Source organism: Amia ocellicauda, chromosome 12, assembly GCF_036373705.1.
Source record: "Amia ocellicauda isolate fAmiCal2 chromosome 12, fAmiCal2.hap1, whole genome shotgun sequence".
NCBI classification, from domain to species: Eukaryota; Metazoa; Chordata; class Actinopteri; order Amiiformes; family Amiidae; genus Amia; species Amia ocellicauda.
The window spans coordinates 38,451,819-38,478,447 of record NC_089861.1 but is presented as its reverse complement, the minus strand read 5'-3'; the positions used below and the strand labels follow the sequence as shown (position 1 = coordinate 38,478,447).

The following is a 26,629-nucleotide window of genomic DNA, read 5'->3' as shown; positions in this document are numbered from 1 at the left end:
GAGAAATGTCCTTTATTTAGAGCTTCTCTGAGACCCCTGATTGGAATTCACTGCTTTGTGCAGTACATCAGAATGTCAGTCACAGCTTTAATCACAATTCCTCTCAAATAAGCCTTCCTGGAATCCCGATTTAACCGATTAAAAATGTTTCTGTGTGGCTTTGTCTGTAACCTTCGGATGGACAGTACCAATTGCTTGCTTCATGTTTTGAACGGCTCTGATTCAAATGCTTAAAATCTTTAAAACCATTTTTAGTGAATGTTTCTTCGGTGTGGGAATCAGAACAAATGCCTGCATATCTACAGATAATTGCATTTCTGGCTATGCTGTATTCCATCCAGCGATACTTCTCATACCACCGCTGTGATGAAAAACTTTGGGATTTAACACAAATTAAAGCAAATGCCTGCAATTTTGGGCCGTGTAGGTGACTCATCTATTCCTTATAAATCCGAGGGACAGTAAAATATTTCCTTACCGAATTCAACACTGGCCTGTGGATGCAAAGCAGTGCTTATATTGGTTTCTTCCGATGCAGTTGGTGATTTATCAGGTTGTGTAATGTGCTGTTCTGATAGTTCTCTTCTCGTCTTTTGAAATAATTCAACAAATAATTTTGTTTCACCATTTGTAGGAACTCCGTTCACAACTACATTTGTTCAGTTGTCATGGTGTGATGCACTACGTAAAAAAACATTTACCACAGCCAGTTATAACCTGCTTGTGCATAACTTAGCCAAAATGTAACCATTAGACTTGAAAAGAACCAGCCCCCATGCTTTGGAATAAAGCCTGTGATTTTCCGAAACACGTTATTGCTTCAGAATCTTGTATTTTTAATGTTTTTTTAACACGCGGGAGAAATTTTACACTCTCTGATTGGGTGGACCTGAGAGGTAAGTAGGTGGGCCATGGCCCACCCAGGCCCACCCAGGCCCACCCATGGCTGCGCTCCTGTTGTGGCCCAGTTGCTTATTTGACACCCAGACTTACGGCCCACTGATTAATTTAGGTTGCCTTTATTAAAGAGTCTAAAGACGGCTGTCCGGTTCTGAACTTGGACCTGAAGTATTGTGTATTATGAGTATCGCGTGTCTTCAAAGCATGCAGGGAAAATGTACAATGACTCGAGATCGTCACCCTTGAACTCCCTCACTACTTTTGTTCTCTGAAAGTAGCTGATAGAAACTTGCACACAACTAGTTATTCAGAGATAACATTACCACTTTAAACGATTTTTGAATTGGGCTATAGTGGCTGTTATAATGGGGTTTTAGATTTCCTAACATTGACTGGGAAAGCCCAGTTGAGACTACAGAAGCAGTAGTAGAAATGTTTTAGAGGGCAAACGACTGCTTTCTACCTCAATTAGTCAGGGAACCAACCAGAGAGAGCACATGCTATTTGATATTTTCAAACGACCAATGGTGAACTGCGGTCACAATATGGTTAGCTTTGAGGCATACTTTCACAAAACAAGGACCTACACTCAGTAGAGCCTATTACTAAAAATGAAGCCACATTTCTTAAAATCATAAATGTAACCGCTACACTGTAAAAATTATTTGTTGACGCAACGTGACTTAGTCAAGTCATCTTGTTGCTTTGACTCAGTTTAGCAAACATGAAGTGTTAAGTTCACTCACTGTTGAAATAACATGCAGTAAATTGAGCCAACGTACTCTATCAATTAATAAGCATTTAGAATTTTTAGTTAAGTCAACTGAAAAACATATTAATTGAACTTAATTTTTCAAGTTTTCACAACTATAAACCAAGTCTAATTGACAAAATAGTCATTCTTCCTCAACTTTCATTACTTTCAGTGAGGGAAAAAAGTATTTGATCCCCTGCTGATTTTGTACGTTTGCCCACTGACAAAGAAATGATCAGTCTATAATTTTAATGGTAGGTGTATTTTAACAGTGAGAGACAGAATAACAACAAAAAAATCCAGAAAAACTCATTTCAAAAAAGTTTTAAATTGATTTGCATGTTAATTAGGGATAGAAGTATTTGATCTCCTATCAATCAGCAAGATTTCTGGCTCCCAGGTGTCTTTTATACAGGTAATGAGCTGACATTAGGAGCGCTCCTAAATCTCAGCTCGTTACCTGTATAAAAGACACCTGTCCACAGAAGCAATCAATCAATCAGATTCCAAACTCTCCACCATGGCCAAGACCAAAGAGCTGTCCAAGGATGTCAGGGACAAGATTGTAGACCTACACAAGGCTGGAATGGGCTACAAGACCATCGCCAAGCAGCTTGGTGAGAAGGTGACAACAGTTGGTGCGATTATTCGCAAATGGAAGAAACACAAAATAACTGTCAGTCTTCCTCGGTCTGGGGCTCCATGCAAGATCTCACCTCGTGGAGTTTCAATGATCATGAGAACGGTGAGGAATCAGCCCAGAACTACACGGGAGGATCTTGTTAATGATCTCAAGGCAGCTGGGACCATAGTCACCAAGAAAACAATTGGTAACACACTACGCCATGAAGGACTGAAATCCTGCAGCGCCCGCAAGGTCCCCCTTCTCAAGAAAGCACATGTACAGGCCCGTCTAAAGTTTGCCAATGAACATCTGAATGATTCAGAGGAGAACTGGGTGAAAGTGTTGTGGTCAGATGAGACCAAAATCGAGCTCTTTGGCATCAACTCAACTCGCCGTGTTTGGAGGAGGAGCAATGCTGCCTATGACCTCAAGAACACCATCCCCACCATCAAACATGGAGGTGGAAACATTATGCTTTGGGGGTGTTTTTCTGCTAAGGGGACAGGACAACTGCACCGCATCAAAGGGATAATGGACGGGGCCATGTACCGTCAAATCTTGGGTGAGAACCTCCTTCCCTCAGCCAGGGCATTGAAAATGGGTCGTGGATGGGTATTCCAGCATGACAATGACCCAAAACACACAGGAGTGGCTCAAAAAGAAGCACATTAAGGTCAAGGAGTGGCCTAGCCAGTCTCCAGACCTTAATCCCATAGAAAATCTGTGGAGGGAGCTGAAGGTTCGAGTTGCCAAACGTCAGCCTCGAAACCTTAATGACTTGGAGAGGATCTGCAAAGAGGAGTGGGACAAAATCCCTCCTGAGATGTGTGCAAACCTGGTGGCCAACTACAAGAAACGTCTGACCTCTGTGATTGCCAACAAGGGTTTTGCCACCAAGTACTAAGTCGAAGGGGTCAAATACTTATTTCCCTCATTAACATGCAAATCAATTTATAACTTTTGAAATGCATTTTTCTGGATTTTTTTGTTGTTATTCTGTCTCTCACTGCTAAAATACACCTACCATTAAAACTATAGACTGATCATTTATTTGTCAGTGGGCAAACGTACAAAATCAGCAGGGGATCAAATACTTTTTTCCCCCACTGTAAGTAATGAAAGTTGAGGAAGAATGACTATTAATTTCATTATTTGCAATCCACAAAGTCCATCTATAATCATTCAAACGCGGGCTACTTCATATTTTCTTGCATGATCAGCAAGAAAATCCCATGCTAATTAATACAAAAAATTTCTCAACTCCGGTAAAGTAGTATGTCATCATGACGTGATGGTTTTGGCACATGCGCATTTCACAAAACGTTCATAGAACATATGTTTTGTGGTTACCTGAGCACGTTATTTAAAGTTTTACAATTCTGTTCAAGTTGAGGTTGTTGTAACTCATCTTATTGTGTGGTGAGACACTGCAATTTCACAGAACATGATTTTACTTGTCCAATTTCCAAAACGAGCTCTCTTCAATCTCCGTTTCAAATCCATGTTGATTTGCGGGTAATCACTGTATCCACTCAATCTTACTACAGTTGTAAGAAAACACCTGTAATGCTGTACAAATGCATGTGTTTTTCAAGCACATGAAAGATTGTAGACAGGTAGAGATCGCCACTTGAGTGCCAGACTGACTCTATTGTAAAGGGAAGGCAGGATTATGTGTTATATTTGAGTTATTATGTATTTAAATGACCAGTCAAAATAACCCGATTTTGGCTATTCTAGGTAAATGTGTTTATAACTTATTTATTTTCATGTTTATGCAGCTAAAACGCTGTAGGCATGTTTAATACATATAGTTAGGAATAGTCACGAATGGGTATATGCGCAGTGTATTTTGGAACACAGTATAATTCAAATTTAATAACCAAAACGGTCAAATTGACCGGCTCTGCGCTTGTAGTGTTAAATGTGGGTGTCATATCGTGGGCCGCACTTCCATGTGTGACGGGCCGCAGGTCGAGAACCACTGCCCTATTCAGAACAGGTTGGTCAGATAGGACCAGAACCAGTGCAGACCCAAAGAACAGAGGACGAGCGTTAGGCAGACAAACCCCAGGGCCCCAGGGCCACAGGTTAGTGCTTTCCTGGAGGTCTTTAGCTCCCCTGTATAATGGACCATTCCAGAGAGATTCCCCTTTGCAGTCAATATCATCAGCTCAGCAGTTTGCCAATACAGATCCCTGGGGAGGTGGGGGCTCAAATCCAGGACCAGGGTTAGCCACCCCTAGCATAAAGCAAAACATTACATGTGTTTAAATGGTTGAAGTCAATCCAGTGATTAATGAATTGATGTATTTATTGAGGTGGCTGTGACAGAGTGGCTATAGAGACTATTGCGCTCCTTCACAGCAGCGTCTCTGTTGCTTATATTAAGTTATACTAAGGTATGCTGAGCTGACGATATTGAGGTTTTTACTAAAGAAAAAACAGATAACATGCCACAGGTTAACAACCAGTCCAGTCAAACCCTAAGAGAGATCAGGATAAATGAGGAGGAGGTAGTAAAGGGACTAGCAGAATTAAAAACAAACAAATCACCTGGGCCAGATGGTATATTTCCAACAGTACGTAAAGAAATTATGGAAATGATTGTATTAATTATTTCTAAATAGCACTGGTTTCACTGTTTTTGAATGTTTTGATGTTTTTTTTATTTGTCAAATGCATTGACCGTTATTGTTCTTTTAAATGCATCAGATTGTTTTGATAGTTTTTTTTTGTTTGTTGTTTTTTACATTTCAGTTATTTTGACAATTTTTTCACCATTGCATAAATTAAATAGTCTAAAATGTGCTTTTTATTATTTTGTCTTGCTTTTCATAGACAAAATCAATTACAAAACTACAATTAAAAAATATGTATTTAAGACTGAACATTAAACACTGTGCCAACAAAGCACAATAAATAAAATAAAATAAAATAGATAAATTTATATCTGGCCATCTTTGAGCCCCCCTTCTTGAATAGCCTACTGTGAAAGCCGGACACAAATAACGGGGAGAGAGAGAGGGAGAGTCTCCGGTTTCGGTTGTGTCCGGGCTTTATTTTGTTCAGGTATGTCAAAAAAGGGCGGAGATACAAAACAAAAACAAAATCAAAAGCAAAAGCAAAAAGTGTCCACAATCGGGGTGCTCCGGGCAGACAGGGGTAATAGACTCAGTCCACCTTCTTGTCGGTTAGCTGCTTCCGTCGGGGAGGGAGAGGGATTAAATAAACAGGGCACAGCCCACTTTATAGCGAGACACTCCTTTTCAATGGTGCTATATTTACGCTCATGGGCGATAATTGTTTGCTTAGATAGAGGACGTGGTGTTCCTGACCCCCAACACTCTGGGACAGGACCGTGCCCACTCCAACTTCTCAGGCGTCGGTCTGTAGAATGAAAGGGAGAGAGAAGTCAAGGCATTTAAAAAAAGGGTGTTGGCAGAGGCGGTCCTTAATCGCCTGGAAAGCCACCTGGCACTGCTCCGTCCACTGGACCGTATCTGGAGCACCTTTTCGCGTCACTTCGGTCAGGGGGTAAGCCAGGGTGGCAAAGTCCGGCAGAAACTGGCGATAATACCCGGAAAACCCCAAAAACTGCCGAACTTCCTTTTTGGACTTAGGAGGCGGACAGGAGGCAATAGCGGTCACCTTGTCAACGACTGGCCGTACCTGCCCCCCTCCTAAGAGGTACCCCAGATACTTGGTCTCCCTCCTCCCAACTGTTCACTTGCCCGGGTTTTCCGTGAGCAGCGCCCAGCCGATCCAGCAACTCATCCACACGGGGCATAGGATAGGCATCAAACCTAGACACTGCATTGAGCTCCCTATAATCAACGCAGAATCTAGTGCTGCCGTCAGGCTTTGGCACCAAGACTATAGGGCTACACCATTCCGATTGTGACTTTTCAATGACTCCCAGCTCCAACATCTTCTGCACCTCTTCATTGACAGCCTACTTTTTGTAATAGGGGGTGCGATAGGGTTTGACACGCACGCAGTGGTCCAGTGCTGTGTGGATGTGGTGTTCAATGAGAGGTGTGAGCACGGGTCGGTGAGAAAAGACATGCTGGAAGCGGCACAATAAAGAGCAAACGTGCTGTTTCTGGGCGTTTGTTAAATGGGCGTTTGTTAAATTGAGTTCAGTGCGAACCTCAGAAACAGCGGCTTCAGACTCTTTATTGTGGGGGGAACTAAAAGCACCCAATGCTTCCTGCTCTCGCCACTTCTTCAGCATGTTCAGATGATAGATCTGCTTTTACCTCCGACGATCTGGGCGACACACCTCATAATCAACATCCCCTAAGCAGCGTGTGACCAAAAAGGGTCCCTGCCACTTAGCCAGCAGTTTAGATGTTGAATTTGGGAATAACACCAGTACCTTGTCCTTGGGTGAACGATCGTAACCGGGCGACACACCTCATAATCAACATCCCCTAAGCGGCGTGTGACCAAAAAGGGTCCCTGCCACTTAGCCAGCAGTTTAGATGTTGAATTTGGGAATAACACCAGTACCTTGTCCTTGGGTGAACGATCGTAACCGGGCTCTCCTGTTGTACATGCGCTGTTGTCGCTCCTGGGCCTGTAAGAGATGCAACTGTGCAAGTTTCCCCAGTGCCGATAGCCGATCTCTCAGGTCCAGGATGTGCTGTACCATAGAGGTCTGGGAGGGGGCGGTCGCCTCCCAGTCCTCCTTTATTAAGTCGAGGATGCCCCTCAGCCGCCTCCCGTACAGCAGCTCGAAGGGAGAGAAGCCAGTGGACGTCTGGGGCACCTTGCGTACAGCGAACAGCAGGGGTGGCAATAACTTGTCCCAGTCCCAAGCGTCTGTGCTCACAAACTTACAGATCATGTTCTTTAGGGTTTTATTAAAGAGCTCCACTAGGGCGTCTGTCTGGGGATGATAGATTGAGGTCCTGATGGACTTTATCCCCAGCAGCCTACAGAGGTCTCGCATCACGCGTGACATGAATGGAGAGCCCTGATCTGTCAGGATTTCCTTTGGGATCCCCACCCGAGTGAAGACCTTAAACAGCTCCTCGGCGATCCTAGTCGCTGACATTGTCCGTAGACGAATTGCCTCCAGGTACCGAGTGGCATAGTCTACTATGACCAGCACAAATTGATACCCCGCGGAGCTTTTCTCCAACGGACCGATCAAATCCATCCCAATGCGCTCAAATGGTATCTCCATGAGAGGCAGCGGTACCAGCGGAGCCCACGGTACTGCACTGGCATTGGTCTTCTGGCACTCCGGACAGGCAGCACACCATCTTTCTACCTCCTTTTTGATGCCTGGCCAGAAGAATCGGTCCATTATCCGGCTTAAGGTCTTGTCACGACACAGGTGACCTGCCCCAGCCAAATCAGATGAGAGCCTATGATCCTTAATATTAGATAGATAGTTTTCACTAGCGAGCACCCGGCCGGGCGATGTCCAGGCTGCCCGCAACGTCACCGTGGTTTTTCCAGGGGACCACACACTGCCGGGGGAGAGAGAAAAAGAAGGAGCTAAGGAGGCAGATTTGTTTTTGGGACAGGCAAGGCGAGAAGGGGAAGTGGGTCGGGGAGAAACATGTTTAGGTGTGGTGTTTGGCAACATGCTGGTATCCAGGACAGTCGTGTCAGAGGGGGTCTTGGGAATGGAAGGGAGGGTGCCCGCCGTCGGGCATCAGAAGGTGGCATCGTCCCGGGCAATGATGGTTCTCTGCCAGCCTGGTGCCAGCCTTCAGGTTGGACGTGGGAGATGGCAGATGAACTGCTCCAAGGCCACCAGGTCGGCAACTTCCGTGGCTTGAGCCAGCGGTGGCAGGCACCGGGAGCCAGGTTCGAACCGGAGGCTTCTGAGCTTTCGGCGCTGGCCGTCCGACGTCAGACCGACCCGGTCCAGGACACTGTCCCTCAGACTTTTGTAGTCTAGGGCATCCTCGGGACGAAGCACTCGGGTGGCAGGGGAGCCAGGCGTACCGCCCACTCCGACTCCGGCCAGTCGCAACACCGGGCAGTGCGCTTGAAGATGGTAAGAAAAGCCTCCGGGTCATGAAGTGAGCACTGACTCCGGTGGTACTCGATCCCACAACCTTTGAATGACCACTGCCCTTTTCACTAAAAGTCCAACGCGCTATCCATTGCGCCACAGAGCATGCCTACTGATGATGGGGCATCTCAGCGTGCTTGTACAAGTAGCATTTACAGATGTGTTTTTTTAATCGCTCTCTCTGATATAGAGACGAAAGGAAATGATGGGTTCTTCTTTTAGATAATACGACTCATGTTGACTTGACTGTGAGGGAAAGTTTTTGTCAGGCACACTGTCTGTGTGTTTGTCTGTCTATCTGTGGCTGTCTGTGTGTCTGTGGCAGTCTGTGCTTGTGGCTGTCTGTGTGTGTGTCTGTGGCTGGACCGATGGGGCTGATTGGAAACATCATCGACCTGGGTTTCTCTTCATCACAGATACATCTTTCGCTGCCCACATGCCCGAATTGCTTTTCAGCTGGATCACAGCCTCGCCCCAGGTGGGCAAAACCTCCAAAAGTGGTACAAACTCATCCACGTATTCCAGTGTTTCCGAGAAAGCTTGACATAGTGAGTGAGAAAGTCAACCCTGACAGTGTGGCGACAGATGAGAAGCCATGGAATTGATGCACTCAGTGATGTCATAGAAGTCAGCTGTGAGAGAGTTCTGAGATGTCATCGCTGAACTGGCAGTGAAGGGAGAGGGAGAGGAAGGCAAAGCATGTACATGGCTTCTCTCGCTGACTGGGCAAGATTGGATTAATGAGAGAGTGCAAGGACGGAAATGCAGTTGTTTTCTCGAAGAGTGTAGAAGAGTTTTCTGGTCTCCTGATGGAGGCGTGGGTTCAAATACCACTTCTGACAGACTGATTTATAGCATGACCAATGCTAGGAATTGCAAAAGTGTTCTTTTATTTTCTGACATTAAGCTGTTGGTCAACTCGACTCGGTTGCATAAGTGTTGAAAGTCACGGATTCCCGCAATTCTGTGGCCTCATTCTCAAGGCTATCTTCTATAATACACCTCTCAAAAAAATAAGGGAACACGTAATCATCACAGCATAACACCAAGTCAATTACACTTCAGGCATATCAATCTGTACAGTTAAGAATCCAAAGCGGTGGTGAATCACTCTCTCCTTTTTTGGTGCAAATTAAAGTGACAGCAGGTGCACCGGAGAGAGGCAACTGCAAGACAACCCCAAAAAGGGAATGGTTTTGCAGGTGGTGGCCACAGACGATTGCTCTCTCCTTATCCTTCCTGACTGATTCTTCTCTAGTTTTGCCTTTTGCTAGTGTCCTTGTCACTACTGGTATTATGAGGCGTTCCCTGCAGCCCATTCAGGTTGCACAGGTAGTCCAGCTCCTCCAGTATGGCACATCCATACGTGCCATCTGAAGAAAGTTTGCTGTGTCTCCCAGTACAGTCTCAAAAGCATGGAGGTGGGAGAGTTACGAATTATGCAATGTACGGTGAAGATCTTGAGGTTTCCTAGACTTCGATCACGGAGATCCGATGTGTGATTTAAGAGTTCCCGCAGTTTTCTTGATCAGTATATAATCTCCCGGTGGACGTATACATCCTCTCAGAATGGCCGAGTGGTCTAATTTGCCAGACTTAAGGTGTTGTTCCCTTGAAGAGTGTAGAAGGGTTTTCTGGTCTCCTGATGGAGGCGTGGGTTCAAATCCCACTCCTGACAGATTGATTTATAGCATCACCAATGCTAGGAATTGCAAAAGTGTTCTTTTCACACTTGTGTGTAATGCATTTTGCAGCCAAATTACATAAACATGAGGAAATGCCTGGCAGAGTGACTCCTTTTGATGGCCGGTTAGCTCAGTTGGTTAGAGCGTGGTGCTAATAACGCCAAGGTCTTGGGTTCGATCCCCACATCAGCCAAGACCGATCGTAGGTGCTCATCCGTCTAGTTCGAGTCCTGTTTTTTGAATGTTTGACATGAAACTCCCTGAAGGCAAGCGTAGTAGTGCACTTAAGCAGTGGTAGGATCCACAAGACTTCATCAAGCCGTGTCAAAGTCGGCCATCTACATGCACACGGGAAAATGTCCTTTCGCCGCTTTGCTTTTCTCAGAACACTTCATTTGCATTCTGTCCTCTGATAGTTTCAACTCGTGGGCTCCTGCCAATTCCTTATTACACAGACTTGGAGAGGGAAGCAATGCCAGTGGCTTCAAGAATCAACGCAAGTTTCATGAATGGCACATCTAAGCCATGGTGCCAACCAGACATTGAGCTGTTGGTCACCTCGACTCGGTTGCATAAGTGTTGAAAGTCACGGATTCCCGCAATTCTGTGGCCGCATTCTCAAGGCTATCTTCTATAATACACCTCTCAAAAAAATAAGGGAACAAGTAATCATCACAGCATAATACCAAGTCAGTTACAGTTCAGGCATATTAATCTGTACAGTTAGGAAGCCTAAGCGGTTGTGAATCACTGTCTCTTGTTTTGGTGCAAATGAAAGTGACAGCAGGTGCACCGGAGATAGGCAACAGCAAGACAACCCCAAAAAGGGAATGGTTTTGCAGGTAGTGGCCACAGACGATTGCTCTCTCCTTATGCTTCCTGACTGATTCTTCTCTAGTTTTGCCTTTTGCTAGTGTCCTTGTCACTACTGGAATTATGAGGTGCTCCTTGCAGCCCATTCAGGTTGCACAGGTAGTCCAGCTCCTCCAGTATGGCACATTCATCCGTGCTATCAGAAGAACCAGAAGGACCAGTATCTGCTTTTTTGTGCGAGGAGGAACAGGAGGAGCATTGCCTGAGCCCTCCAAAATGACCTCCAGCAGTCTACTGGTGTGCATGTTTCTGACTAAACTGTCAGAAACAGACTCTATGAGGGTGGCACGAGGGCCCGTCATCCTCTAGTGGGACCTGTGCTCACAGCCCAGCACCGTGCAGCTCGATTGGTATTCGTGAAAGAGTGTGGAGGCACCGTGGTGAACGTTATTCTGTCTGCAACATCATCCAGCATGATCGGTTTGGCTGCTGGTTTGGAGAGAAACACAAAGTGCCCTCTGTGTATTCACTATGCAACCATCAACAACTCTGACCTGGTCATATATATGTCCCAGGGCATCATCCTGTGTCTGGTCCATAGCGAAATCGGAAACCCGGTTGAAGGCGGGATCCAGTGTCGGGCCTTCCACTGGAAGAAGGAGAGAGGAGGTGAGTCCCAGAACTCGTTCCTTCCCCTGGGTCCAACAGGGTACTGTTGGCTGCTACACGACTGGAGTCAGAGGGAAGGCTGTCCCTGCCCCTCTCATCACCTGCAGTCACTAATGGTGATCGGTCCCCAGAGACATGTCCCAATTGTGCCCCAGCCAAATCAGACAATGAGAGCCTAGGATCTTTAATATTGGACAGAAATTCAGAGCCTCTGGGTCGTCCTCCGGTCCCATCTTTGGAATCTGCAGACCTGCCCAAGCCGGGTTTGCTGCGGTAAACAGCAGGGTTAGGTGCAGGAGCTGGTACTTGAAGTTGCTGGACAAGCGTCTCGAGAGTTTGTTGTTTTTGAGCCTGCAGCTTCACCACTGGGGCCAACAACTGTTCCACTGGAGACGCCTCCATAGCTGTCCTTCCGGGTACAGAGTTCAGGGTAAGTATGTCACAAAGCTTCCCCACATTGGCCACCAAATGTAAATGCCGGACACAATAAACGGAGAGAGTCTCGGGTTCCGGCGGTGTCCGAGCTTTATTGGGGTTCACAATAGTCCAACAGAAAAAAACACAAAAAGGGGAAAACAAGGCAAAACCAGCACACAAAACATCCACACAAACAGGGTGCTCCGGGCAGTCACAATAAAGTCTCCCTCGGGGAAGGAGAGGGATTAAATAGATGAAGCACACCTGCCAATGACGTCGCAGTCGCCTCAGTGATCATTGCCTGCAGCCGTGAGCTCACAAGCTGTCTGCGAAGCAGCGGACAACACGGCTGCAACACATGAGCACCTAATTAGTGTGCGTCAGCAGCAGCCATGCCGTGACAGACAGCGTCCTGCCAAAATCACAATAAGATGTATAAAAGTACAGAAAAACAAAATGTAATAAACTAAAAATGATCTTTAATACATAGAACTAAAGAAAATAGGTTTAGTGTTTACAGATTCCTTTTTGGAAATACAATGACATGCATTACAAATGAGTATTTACATTTTATTTACAGCTGGTGCTCATGTGTCACTGTGCCCCTCAGGCTGTGGCAGGCGGTGACATATTGGGCAGCCAGGGAGGCTGTGTGTCCCTCCTCCAGGAGGACTGACCATTTTTATTTTTTCTCAGTTTTGTCAAAGGTAGGGTGGCATTCATTATTTTGTTAAGGAATGTGTCCCTTATTTTGGGCATATTTATTGCATTGCAGGAGGAAGTGCAACTCTCTCTCTCTGTCTCTTTCTCTCTCTGTGTGCGTCCGTCTGTCACTGGAGGCATTTGTCGTCCCCGTCCAGTGACACCCTCTTAACTCCCCCGGCCCCCTGGAGCGTGACCTACAGCCGAAGGGAGCGCCTGAGGGCTGGTTGGAAGCATCTTGGACTCGGGTTCCTCTTCATCACCAGAAGGGGGAGCCGGAGTAGATTCCTGCAGAGATTGACACTTGTTTTTTTGTTTCAGCAGAAACAGTGCGGAGGCGACCCAAATCCTGCTGGGGGGAGGTGTTTAAAAAAAAAAAGTTTTATCTTCTTCATAATGACATTATCCTTCAAGAAAAGACAAAGGGCATCAGATGATCAATACGTTAATACATCTCTTATAATCTCTCTTTAAAATACCAACTATTACAATGTTAACCATACATAAACAAAACAACCTATGCTTTTGTTTTTAATGTTGCTAGATCTCACAGTGATAAAATAAGGAAGATATGGTTTAACCAAAAAAGTTGATAAAACATTTCTTGGCAGAGCGCAAACAGAGGACATGTAAATAGGCTGACATTAAATTAAAGATAAGATTCTAAATAAGCTATCTTTTCTCTTCAGTCATGATGAGGAAAAATTGATAACTTGAATAATTTCATTCAGAATGACAAAGTTGCTCAATGTAAGCGCATTTTTCAGAGTAACGTTAGCACAGCTTCCTACAAATTGTCTGATAGATAAGATTAAAAAAGAAATCAGCTATCGGCTATGTTACAAATGAGAATTATACTATTAATATTGTACATTTATGATCATTATGTTTGTAGTTTGGATATGTCGATAATATATTTGACAGTAAATGGGTTTTATATGGTGTGTCCAAAAAAACTAAACAAAAACCCATCCCAATTTGCGTTACGTGATCGGGACCACTCCGTGGACCACAGTGCCGAGGTCCGGACCACTCAGTCGCTGTGGTCCAGACCTTGGACCAAAAAATGTTACAACCCCTACTGCTCCGCTGTGTCAGTTGTTTCTGTAACTGAATCACAAAACTGGGTTTTGATGTGCTCCCCACGTGCGTGTTTACAACGTCACTGAAGAAAAAAAACATCGAATGTGGAACACTGACGAGAATTGGAAGAAGCCGTGGCTGTGGCTAACTGTGTCTGTGAGTAGTATAGATGGCAGCATCACTTATTTTGACAGCCGGAAGTCCCGCCCTCCCTATGTACCTTTGAACTGGAACTCCTCTCTCCTTCCCAGCACCCCCCTGGGTTACTCTTTGACCCTCCCTCCTTATGTACCATTGAACCGGAACTCCTCTCTCCTTCCCAGCACCCCCCTGGGTTACCATTTGACCCTCCCTTGTCAGCCATCTTGGATGATATCGGCCATTTTGACTGATATCGGCCATTTGTAAGGTCATAGGTCATCTGGTAAGATGGTAGCCATTTTGTTAGGGTGACATCCATCATGGTGAATGTCCAAGGGCACCTCACACTGCTGGTGTGGAGGTGTAATGTTTAATAGCATAAACTGTGTTTTTAAGGTTATATTGTTTTATGATACTGTTTAAGTAAATAAAAAGAGAATAAGAAAAGTTTTAAATACATATATATATTTAAAGTTATATTGTTTTATGATACTATTTTAGTAAATAAAAAGAGTATAAGAAAAGAAAAGTTTTATATTTTATTTTAGGTTATAATGTTTTATGATTTGTTTTAGTAAATTAAAAAATAAGAAAAATAAAAGTTGTATATACACTCACCTAAAGGATTATTAGGAACACCATACTAATACTGTGTTTGACTCCCTTTCGCCTTCAGAACTGCCTTAATTCTATGTGGCATTGATTCAACAAGGTGCTGAAAGCATTCATTAGAAATGTTGGCCCATATTGATAGGATAGCATCTTGCAGTTGATGGAGATTTGTGGGATGCACATCCAGGGCACGAAGCTCCCGTTCCACCACATCCCAAAGATGCTCTATTGGGTTGATATCTGGTGACTGTGGGGGCCAGTTTAGTACAGTGAACTCATTGTCATGTTCAAGAAACCAATTTGAAATGATTCGACCTTTGTGACATGGTGCATTATCCTGCTGGAAGTAGCCATCAGAGGATGGGTACATGGTGGTCATAAAGGGATGGACATGGTCAGAAACAATGCTCAGGTAGGCCGTGGCATTTAAACGATGCCCAATTGGCACTAAGGGGCCTAAAGTGTGCCAAGAAAACATCCCCCACACCATTACACCACCACCACCAGCCTGCACAGTGGTAACAAGGCATGATGGATCCATGTTCTCATTCTGTTTACGCCAAATTCTGACTCTACCATCTGAATGTCTCAACAGAAATCGAGACTCATCAGACCAGGCAACATTTTTCCAGTCTTCAACTGTCCAATTTTGGTGAGCTTGTGCAAATTGTAGCCTCTTTTTCCTATTTGTAGTGGAGATGAGTGGTACCCGGTGGGGTCTTCTGCTGTTGTAGCCCATCCGCCTCAAGGTTGTACGTGTTGTGGCTTCACAAATGCTTTGCTGCATACCTCGGTTGTAACGAGTGGTTATTTCAGTCAAAGTTGCTCTTCTATCAGCTTGAATCAGCCCATTCTCCTCTGACCTCTAGCATCAACAAGGCATTTTCGCCCCCACAGGACTGCCGCATACTGGATGTTTTTCCCTTTTCACACCATTCTTTGTAAACCCTAGAAATGGTTGTGCGTGAAAATCCCAGTAACTGAGCAGATTGTGAAATACTCAGACCGGCCCGTCTGGCACCAACAACGATGCCACGCTCAAAATTGCTTAAATCACCTTTCTTTCCCATTCAGACATTCAGTTTGGAGTTCAGGAGATTGTCTTGACCAGGACCACACCCCTAAATGCATTGAAGCAACTGCCATGTGATTGGTTGGTTAGATAATTGCATTAATGAGAAATTGAACAGGTGTTCCTAATAATCCTTTAGGTGAGTGTATATACAAGGTTATATTGTATACATTTGAGAAAAATAAAAGTTGTAAATACACATATATATTTTATTTTAGATTATGTTTGATTATACTGTTTTAGTATATTAAAAAATAAGAAAAATAAACGTTTTATATATATTTAAGGTTACACTGTTTTATGATACTGTTTTAGTAAATTAAAAAGAAAAATGAATATTTACCCAGAGTGGGATTTGAACCCACATGTGTTTTTAGTTTATATGTTTTATGATTAGGCTTAGGATGATACTGTGTTTGCAAAATAAATAGGTAAGAAAAAATCGATTAAGAAATGTATAGACTTACATATATTGCATGTCATTACATATATATTTAAGCAAACACAGATAAACACACATACCTATATCTCTTTAGTTTATATTTATCAATAGACAATAGAGAACAACAGTGAAATGTATAGAATTATATCTGTTCATTTTGACCAGCACTGTACTTATTATATTTGTTACATTAGTGAATGCTCAAACGTAGCCTTAACATGTATCATATTTAAGAATATACTGCATTTCATTCCATTACACACACACATACAAACATATATATATATCTTGTTAGGTTTTATTTATCAATAGACACTAAAGACATGCACACCACTTTTCTTAGAGAGACACAGTGAAGCACTATTTGTGAATACTCATATGTAATAAATAATATATGTATATATGATTTGTTTGTGCTCAAATGTATAGAATTAATAAAATACACACACACACACACACACACACACACACACACACACACACACAATGGTGACTTTTATTGTGACAAACAAGCATTTTACAACATGGAACATAGTCAGAAGTAGAAAAAGATACTCCATGAAATGTTGTATAGATACTTGTAATCATTAATTTCTGGTTCACAACACCAACATTGGACAGAAAGAAACACTGACCTGTACGGAGTAATGTCATTTCCAGCATATTCCATATATATTCTATTCAGTCTTTCACTCTTGGCTTCTTTTTCAAAGTTATACCAGGTTCTGGCGACAAAGTACATCAGGTATCTATTGTAAATAAAGTGAGAAACACTTAAGTTTCTATTCCTTTGGAAATACCTTATTTTTCAAACCTACAAATACATGGTGACAACTGCAAGCATGACACACATACAAAACACAGAAATAGGGACCACATTGCAAGGATATAATAAGCACAAATGGTATTTTACTGCAAATTTTAAGTTTTGTAAAATTATTTATGTAACTTCTAGGAGTAATCTGCAAACTACATAGTGAAAATGCAGTCAGTCTTCAGGAAACACACACAGCAGACTGAAATAAGCACAACGTCATATTTATATGAACCAAAACTGCATTCTACTAAACCCTGAAACTCTGAAAAATCACTACAAACTCTATGTTTTGTAAAATGGCTTATTTCACAGACACAGAAACAAATAGGCTCACCCTCAACATATTCCAACACTTACAAAAATTATGATGTAAACTTAAAGGTTTACCAGTAGTACAGGGGTATTATTAATCTATTCATGCAACTTTTAGACACTTGTCTAATACAGAGCTAACAACTGCATTGATAGCGGGTAGCAGGGCTTTGACAATGCTGTGCGGTGGGGTTTAAAATGACTTTGTAGGCCAGGCCTTCAAAACCTTACCCCATTGTAACATTTTCAAATTAGCCTCCAACCCCTAAAATACTAAGACATGTTTTTTGTATCATATGTATCATGTTGTTATACTATGTACATTAATGTGGTTTATAATTTTGATTTAATTTGACATAATTTTATCATATTTTTAATTACAAATTCATATATATAAATAACAAATACTATATAATAATAGTAATAATAATGCAAAAACATATTAAGCAATCATATTTTTACTTACAGAATAATATATATAAAATAACAATATAATAATTTAATAATAATAATAATAATAATAATAATAATATTAATAATAATTTAAAAACATATTAAACAAAACTCACCCTGACTTTGTCACAACCTCAGGATGGGGAACCTCTGCTGTAGACCCTCATCCACTCTGTCAACAGTTTGTAGGTGACATGTGCAGAAACATGAAAACTCTTGGTGGGGTGTTTCTGTCCAGTGGTCTGATCTGATACAACTTTCTACTACATTTCATATTCTATTAAAATATAACAAATTAGTAGTTCATAAAAAAGTGCTCCTGCTACTCTTATGAGTGTCTCTACAGCCCCTCATTGCTCCCTTGCATTACAGAGCATGACACGTGCTCTTCACATTGAAATTCACATTCATGTTGATGTAGGACTCGTCAACACAAAACTGTACAAAAATACATGAAATACATAAACAATACAAACATTAAGAACAGAAACCACTTTCAATCTGACATTTCACAGTATAGAAATTAAATAAGTTTGAATTACCTCATGGTTTTCCTCAGGCTCGGAGCCAGGCCCCATGTTGCCATCAGCGTCAGAAGCTGAGCGCTCTGTGTAAGATTCAGAATATAGTTCAGCTGTGTGCGGTGGAGAGGGGAAATGGAGATGCAGAGCAGGCAGAGTGTCTGTGAGACGGGTCTCTGTCCTGCTTGTCCTGCAGAGCCTCTCTTATCTGAAATGGCACTGGACACAACCAAAGCAGCAACGTCCCACAGGCAACAGGTCCTTAAGAGAGAACACTGTCAAATTTAACATTCAATAAAAGTCCACAGTTTTGACCATTTTCAGATGAATTAATCCTCCGCATCAAATGCATTGAGACCATACACAGCTTTCAGATGCCTTGTACTTTAAGATATGATGTATATTTAGGCTACCCTGTTATTGCTTGAATAAAATGTTATTTTATGAGAGCAGTAAGAAAAAGGGGGAACAAAGATATATAATTCAATTAATAATATTAAGCACTCTTGCTATTAGAAATAACTAAGATGAAGGCCTAAACTGGCTATCTAGTAACTGCTTAAAAATAAATGGTTTTCCGTGAGTGTGCTAAAGAAATGAACTTCTCATTTCTGTCATTACAGTGAACTAACTGGAATACGTACAGCATACACCTAACAATTGCTAATAATTAAATGCTTTTCTTTATGAAATGTAAGATTAGTGCTCAAAATAATTAGACATCTATATTTCTACCTGGGCTTGATTATGTTGACAGTTTATGGCTGTGCTTTGCCATTAATCCAGATTTCACCTTGTTCTCTATGGGTTGGTTTCAGAGCATGATTAGCACTAGTTTAAGTACATTACTCAGAATATGTCACTCACCATTGTTTGGTATACAACATGATTTAGCCTGAAGGACAATAAAGCATTGGTATACACTCACCTAAAGGATTATTAGGAACACCTGTTCAATTTCTCATTAATGCAATTATCTAACCAACCAATCACATGGCAGTTGCTTCAATGCATTTAGGGGTGTGGTCCTGGTCAAGACAATCTCCTGAACTCCAAACTGAATGTCTGAATGGGAAAGAAAGGTGATTTAAGCAATTTTGAGCGTGGCATGGTTGTTGGTGCCAGACGGGCCGGTCTGAGTATTTCACAATCTGCTCAGTTACTGGGATTTTCACGCACAACCATTTCTAGGGTTTACAAAGAATGGTGTGAAAAGGGAAAAACATCCAGTATGCGGCAGTCCTGTGGGCGAAAATGCCTTGTTGATGCTAGAGGTCAGAGGAGAATGGGCCGACTGATTCAAGCTGATAGAAGAGCAACTTTGACTGAAATAACCACTCGTTACAACCGAGATGTGCAGCAAAGCATTTGTGAAGCCACAACACGTACAACCTTGAGGCGGATGGGCTACAACAGCAGAAGACCCCACCGGGTACCACTCATCTCCACTACAAATAGGAAAAAGAGGCTACAATTTGCACAAGCTCACCAAAATTGGACAGTTGAAGACTGGAAAAATGTTGCCTGGTCTGATGAGTCTCGATTTCTGTTGAGACATTCAGATGGTAGAGTCAGAATTTGGCGTAAACAGAATGAGAACATGGATCCATCATGCCTTGTTACCACTGTGCAGGCTGGTGGTGGTGGTGTAATGGTGTGGGGGATGTTTTCTTGGCACACTTTAGGCCCCTTAGTGCCAATTGGGCATCGTTTAAATGCCACGGCCTACCTGAGCATTGTTTCTGACCATGTCCATCCCTTTATGACCACCATGTACCCATCCTCTGATGGCTACTTCCAGCAGGATAATGCACCATGTCACAAAGGTCGAATCATTTCAAATTGGTTTCTTGAACATGACAATGAGTTCACTGTACTAAACTGGCCCCCACAGTCACCAGATCTCAACCCAATAGAGCATCTTTGGGATGTGGTGGAACGGGTGCTTCGTGCCCTGGATGTGCATCCCACAAATCTCCATCAACTGCAAGATGCTATCCTATCAATATGGGCCAACATTTCTAAAGAATGCTTTCAGCACCTTGTTGAATCAATGCCACGTAGAATTAAGGCAGTTCTGAAGGCGAAAGGGGGTCAAACACAGTATTAGTATGGTGTTCCTAATTATCCTTTAGGTGAGTGTATATATATATATATATATATATATATATATATATATATATATATATATATATATATATATATATATATATATTTATATTTATATATATTTAATATATATATATAAATATATATATATATATATATATATATATATATATATATATATATATATATATATATATATATATATATATATATATATATATATATATATATATATATATATATATATATATATATATATATATATATATATATATATATATATATATATATATATATATATATATATATATATATATATATATATATATATATATATATATATATATATATATATATATATATATATATATATATATATATATATATATATATATATATATATATATATATATATATATATATATATATATATAATATATATATATATATATATATATATATATATATATAATAATATTATATATATATATAAAATGGTAACCCAGGGGGGTGCTGGGAAGGAGAGAGGAGTTCCGGTTCAATGGTACATAAGGAGGGAGGGTCAAAGAGTAACCCATGGGGGTGCTGGGAAGGAGAGAGGAGTTCCAGTTCAAAGGTACATAGGGAGGGCGGGACTTCCGGCTGTCAAAATAAGTGATGCTGCCATCTATACTACTCACAGACACAGTTAGCCACAGCCACGGCTTCTTCCAATTCTCGTCAGTGTTCCAGATTCGATGATTTTTTTCTTCAGTGACGTTGTAAACACGCACGTGGGGAGCACATCAAAACCCAGTTTTGTGATTCAGTTACAGCAACAACTGACACAGCGGAGCAGTAGGGGTTGTAACATTTTTTGGTCCAAGGTCTGGACCACAGCGACTGAGTGGTCCAGACCTCGGCACTGTGGTCCACGGAGTAGTCCCGATCACGTAACGCAAATTGGGATGGGTTTTTGTTTAGTTTTTTTGGACACACCGTATAAAACCCATTTACTGTCAAATATATTATCGACATATCCAAACTACAAACATAATGATCATAAATGTACAATATTAATAGTATAATTCTCATTTGTAACATAGCCGATAGCTGATTTCTTTTTTAATCTTTTCTATCAGACAATTTGTAGGAAGCTGTGCTAACGTTACTCTGAAAAATGCGCTTACATTGAGCAGCTTTGTCATTCTGAATGAAATTATTCAAGTTATAAATTTTTCCTCATCATGACTGAAGAGAAAAGATAGCTTATTTAGAATCTTATCTTTAATTTAATGTCAGCCTATTTACATGTCCTCTGTTTGCGCTCTGCTAAGAAATGTTTTATCAACTTTTTTGGTTAAACCATATCTTCCTTATTTTATCACTGTGAGATCTAGCAACATTAAAAACAAAAGCATAGGTTGTTTTGTTTATGTATGGTTAACATTGTAATAGTTGGTATTTTAAAGAGAGATTATAAGAGATGTATTAACGTATTGATCATCTGATGCCCTTTGTCTTTTCTTGAAGGATAATGTCATTATGAAGAAGATAAAACTTTTTTTTTTTAAACTTCTCCCCCCAGCAGGATTTGGGTCGCCTCCGCACTGTTTCTGCTGAAACAAAAAAACAAGTGTCAATCTCTGCAGGAATCTACTCCGGCTCCCCCTTCTGGTGATGAAGAGGAACCCGAGTCCAAGATGCTTCCAACCAGCCCTCAGGCGCTCCCTTCGGCTGTAGGTCACGCTCCAGGGGGCCGGGGGAGTTAAGAGGGTGTCACTGGACGGGGACGACAAACGCCTCCAGTGACAGACGGACGCACACAGAGAGAGAAAGAGACAGAGAGAGAGAGTTGCACTTCCTCCTGCAATGCAATAAATATGCCCAAAATAAGGGACACATTCCTTAACAAAATAATGAATGCCACCCTACCTTTGACAAAACTGAGAAAAAATAAAAATGGTCAGTCCTCCTGGAGGAGGGACACACAGCCTCCCTGGCTGCCCAATATGTCACCGCCTGCCACAGCCTGAGGGGCACAGTGACACATGAGCACCAGCTGTAAATAAAATGTAAATACTCATTTGTAATGCATGTCATTGTATTTCCAAAAAGGAATCTGTAAACACTAAACCTATTTTCTTTAGTTCTATGTATTAAAGATCATTTATAGTTTATTACATTTTGTTTTTCTGTACTTTTATACATCTTATTGTGATTTTGGCAGGACGCTGTCTGTCACGGCATGGCTGCTGCTGACGCACACTAATTAGGTGCTCATGTGTTGCAGCCGTGTTGTCCGCTGCTTCGCAGACAGCTTGTGAGCTCACGGCTGCAGGCAATGAGCACTGAGGCGACTGTGACGTCATTGGCAGGTGTGCTTCATCTATTTAATCCCTCTCCTTCCCCGAGGGAGACTTTATTGTGCCTGCCCGGAGCACCCTGTTTGTGTGGATGTTTTGTGTGCTGGTTTTGCCTTGTTTTCCCCTTTTTTGTGTTTTTTTCTGTTGAACTATTGTGAACCCCAATAAAGCTCGGACACCGCCGGAACCCGAGACTCTCTCCGTTTATTGTGTCCGGCATTTACATTTGGTGGCCAATGTGGGGAAGCTTTGTGACATACTTACCCTGAACTCTGTACCCGGAAGGACAGCTATGGAGGCGTCTCCAGTGGAACAGTTGTTGGCCCCAGTGGTGAAGCTGCAGGCTCAAAAACAACAAACTCTCGAGACACTTGTCCAGCAACTTCAAGTACCAGCTCCTGCACCTAACCCTGCTGTGGCCGCAGCAAACCCGGCTTGGGCAGGTCTGCAGATTCCAAAGATGGGACCGGAGGACGACCCAGAGGCTTTCTTCATCATCTTTGAACGTACTGCCCGGTGTTGCGGCTGCTCTGAATTTCTGTCCAATATTAAAGATCCTAGGCTCTCATTGTCTGATTTGGCTGGGGCACAATTGGGACATGTCTCTGGGGACCGATCACCATTAGTGACTGCAGGTGATGAGAGGGGCAGGGACAGCCTTCCCTCTGACTCCAGTCGTGTAGCAGCCAACAGTACCCTGTTGGACCCAGGGGAAGGAACGAGTTCTGGGACTCACCTCCTCTCTCCTTCTTCCAGTGGAAGGCCCGACACTGGATCCCGCCTTCAACCAGGTTTCCGATTTCGCTATGGACCAGACACAGGATGATGCCCTGGGACGTATATATGACCAGGTCAGAGTTGTTGATGGTTGCATAGTGAATACACAGAGGGCACTTTGTGTTTCTCTCCAAACCAGCAGCCAAACCGATCATGCTGGATGATGTTGCAGACAGAATAACGTTCACCACGGTGCCTCCAGACTCTTTCACGAATACCAATCGAGCTGCACGGTGCTGGGCTGTGAGCACAGGTCCCACTAGAGGATGACGGGCCCTCATGCCACCCTCATAGAGTCTGTTTCTGACAGTTTAGTCAGAAACATACACACCAGTAGACCGCTGGAGGTCATTTTGGAGGGCTCAGGCAATGCTCCTCCTGTTCCTCCTCGCACAAAAAAGCAGATACTGGTCCTTCTGGTTCTTCTGATAGCACGTATGGATGTGCCATACTGGAGGAGCTGGACTACCTGTGCAACCTGAATGGGCTGCAGGGAGCGCCTCATAATACCAGTAGTGACAAGGACACTAGCAAAAGGCAAAACTAGAGAAGAATCAGTCAGGAAGGATAAGGAGAGAGCAATCGTCTGTGGCCACCACCTGCAAAACCATTCCCTTTTTGGGGTTGTCTTGCTGTTGCCTCTCTCCGGTGCACCTGCTGTCACTTTCATTTGCACCAAAACAAGAGACAGTGATTCACAACCGCTTAGGCTTCCTAACTGTTCAGATTGATATGCCTGAAGTGTAACTGACTTGGTGTTATGCTGTGATGATTACGTGTTCCCTTATGTTTTTGAGAGTTGTATTATAGATGATACCATTGAGAATGAGGCCACAGAATTGCGGGATTTCGTGACTTTCAACACTTATGCAACCGAGTCGAGGTCACAAACACTTCAATGTCAGGTTGGCACCATGGCTTAGATGTGCCATTCATGAAACTTGCGTTGATTCTTGAAGCCACTGGCTTTGCTTCCCTCTCCAAGTCTGTGTAATAAGGAATTGGCAGGAGCCCACGAGTTGAAACAATCAGAGGACAGAATGCAAATGAATTGTTCTGAGAAAAGCAAAGCAGAGAAAGGACATTTTCCCATGTGCATGTAGATGGTCGACTTTGACATGGCTTGATGAAGTCTTGTGGATCCTACCACTGCTTAAGTGCACTACTACGCTTGCCTTCAGGGAGTTTCGTCTCAAACTTTCAAAGAACAGGACTCGTACTAGACGGACAAGCACCTTGGATTGGCCTTGGCTAATGTGGGGATCAAACCCAAGACCTTGGCGTTATTAGCACAACACTCTAACCAACTGAGCTAACCAGCCAGCAAAAGCAATCTCTCTGCCAGGCATTTGCTCATGTTTATGTAATATGGCTGCAAAATGCATTACACAAGTGTGAAAAGAACACTATTGCAATTGCTAGCATTGTTGATGCAATAAATCAATCTGTCAGAAGTGGGATTTGAACCCACGCCTCCCTCCGGAGACCAGAAAACCCTTCTACACTCTTAATAAAGGAGGACTGGGAGGCGACCGCCCCCTCCCAGACCTCTGTGGTACAGCACATCCTGGACCTGAGAGATCGGCTATCGGCACTGGGGAAACATGCACAGTCGCATCTCTTACAGGCCCAGGAGCGACAACAGCGCATGTACAACAGGAGAGCCCGGTTAAGATCATTCACCCAAGGACATGGTACTGGTGTTATTCCCAAATTCAACATCTAAACTGCTGGCTAAGTGGCAGGGACCCTTTGTGGTCACACGCCGCTTAGGGGATGTTGATTATGAGGTGTGTCGCCCGGATCGTCGGAGGGAAAAGCAGATCTATCATCTGAACATGCTGAAGAAGTGGCGAGAGGAGGAAGCATTGGGTGCTTCTAGTTCCCCCCACAATCCACGTGTGGATGAGTTGCTGGATCGGCTGGGCGCTGCTCACGGAAAACCCGGGCAAGTGAACAGTTGGGAGGAGGGAGACCAAGTATCTGGGGTACCTCTTAGGAGGGGGGCAGGTATGGCCAGTCGTTGACAAAGTGACCGCTATTGCCTCCAGTCCGCCTCCTAAGTCCAAAAAGGAAGTTCGGCAGTTTTTGGGGTTTTCCGGGTATTATCGCCAGTTTCTGCCGGACTTTGCCACCCTGGCTTACCCCCTGACCGAACTGACGCGAAAAGGTGCTCCAGATACGGTCCAGTGGACGGAGCAGTGCCAGGTGGCTTTCCAGGCGATTAAGGACCGCCTCTGCCAACACCCTTTTTTTAAATGCCTTGACTTCTCTCTCCCTTTCATTCTACAGACCGACGCCTCAGAAGTTGGAGTGGGCGCGGTCCTGTCCCAGAGTGTTGGGGGTCAGGAACACCCCGTCCTCTATCTAAGCAAACAATTATCGCCCAGGAGCGTAAATATAGCACCATTAAAAAGGAGTGTCTCGCTATAAAGTGGGCTGTGCCCTGTTTATTTAATCCCTCTCCCTCCCCGACGGAAGCAGCTAACCGACAAGAAGGTGGACTGAATCTATTACCCCTGTCTGCCCGGAGCACCCCGATTGTGGAAACTTTTTGATTTCCCTTTTGCTTCTGTTTTTGTTTTGTATCTCCGCCCTTTTTTGACATACCTGAACTAAATAAAGCCCGGACACAACCGAAACCGGAGACTCTCCCTCTCTCTCTCCCCGTTATTTGTGTCCGGCTTTCACAGTAGGCTATTCAAGAAGGGGGGCTCAAAGATGGCCAGATATAAATTTATCTATTTTATTTTATTTTATTTATTGTGCTTTGTTGGCACAGTGTTTAATGTTCAGTCTTAAATACATATTTTTTAATTGTAGTTTTGTAATTGATTTTGTCTTTGAAAAGCAAGACAAAATAATAAAAAGCACATTTTAGACTATTTAATTTATGCAATGGTGAAAAAATTGTCAAAATAACTGATAAGTAAAAAACAACAAACAAAAAAAAACTATCAAAACAATCTGATGCATTTATAAGAACAATAACGGTCAATGCATTTGACAAATAAAAAACCCATCAAAACATTCAAAAACAGTGAAACCAGTGCTATTTAGAAATAATTAATACAATCATTTCCATAATTTCTTTACGTACTGTTGGAAATATACCATCTGGCCCAGGTGATTTGTTTGTTTTTAATTCTGCTAGTCCCTTTACTACCTCCTCCTCATTTATCCTGATCTCTCTTAGGGTTTGACTGAACTGGTTGTTAACCTGTGGCATGTTATCTGTTTTTTCTTTAGTAAAAACCTCAATATCGTCAGCTCAGCATACCTTAGTATAACTTAATATAAGCAACAGAGACGCTGCTGTGAAGGAGCGCAATAGTCTCTATAG

At 42.8% G+C, this 26,629-nt stretch overlaps 2 non-coding genes across 2 annotated transcripts; one reads left to right on the top strand and one right to left on the bottom strand.

The window, feature by feature from the left end:
• The first annotated feature begins 10,120 nt into the window (after positions 1-10,120).
• trnai-aau (transfer RNA isoleucine (anticodon AAU)) lies at positions 10,121-10,194 on the top strand. Its single transcript has one exon. It is a non-coding gene; the product is annotated as a tRNA-Ile (tRNA).
• Positions 10,195-24,534: 14,340 nt separating this feature from the next.
• On the bottom strand, positions 24,535-24,608 carry trnai-aau (transfer RNA isoleucine (anticodon AAU)). The gene has a single exon. It is a non-coding gene; the product is annotated as a tRNA-Ile (tRNA).
• Positions 24,609-26,629: the final 2,021 nt, after the last annotated feature.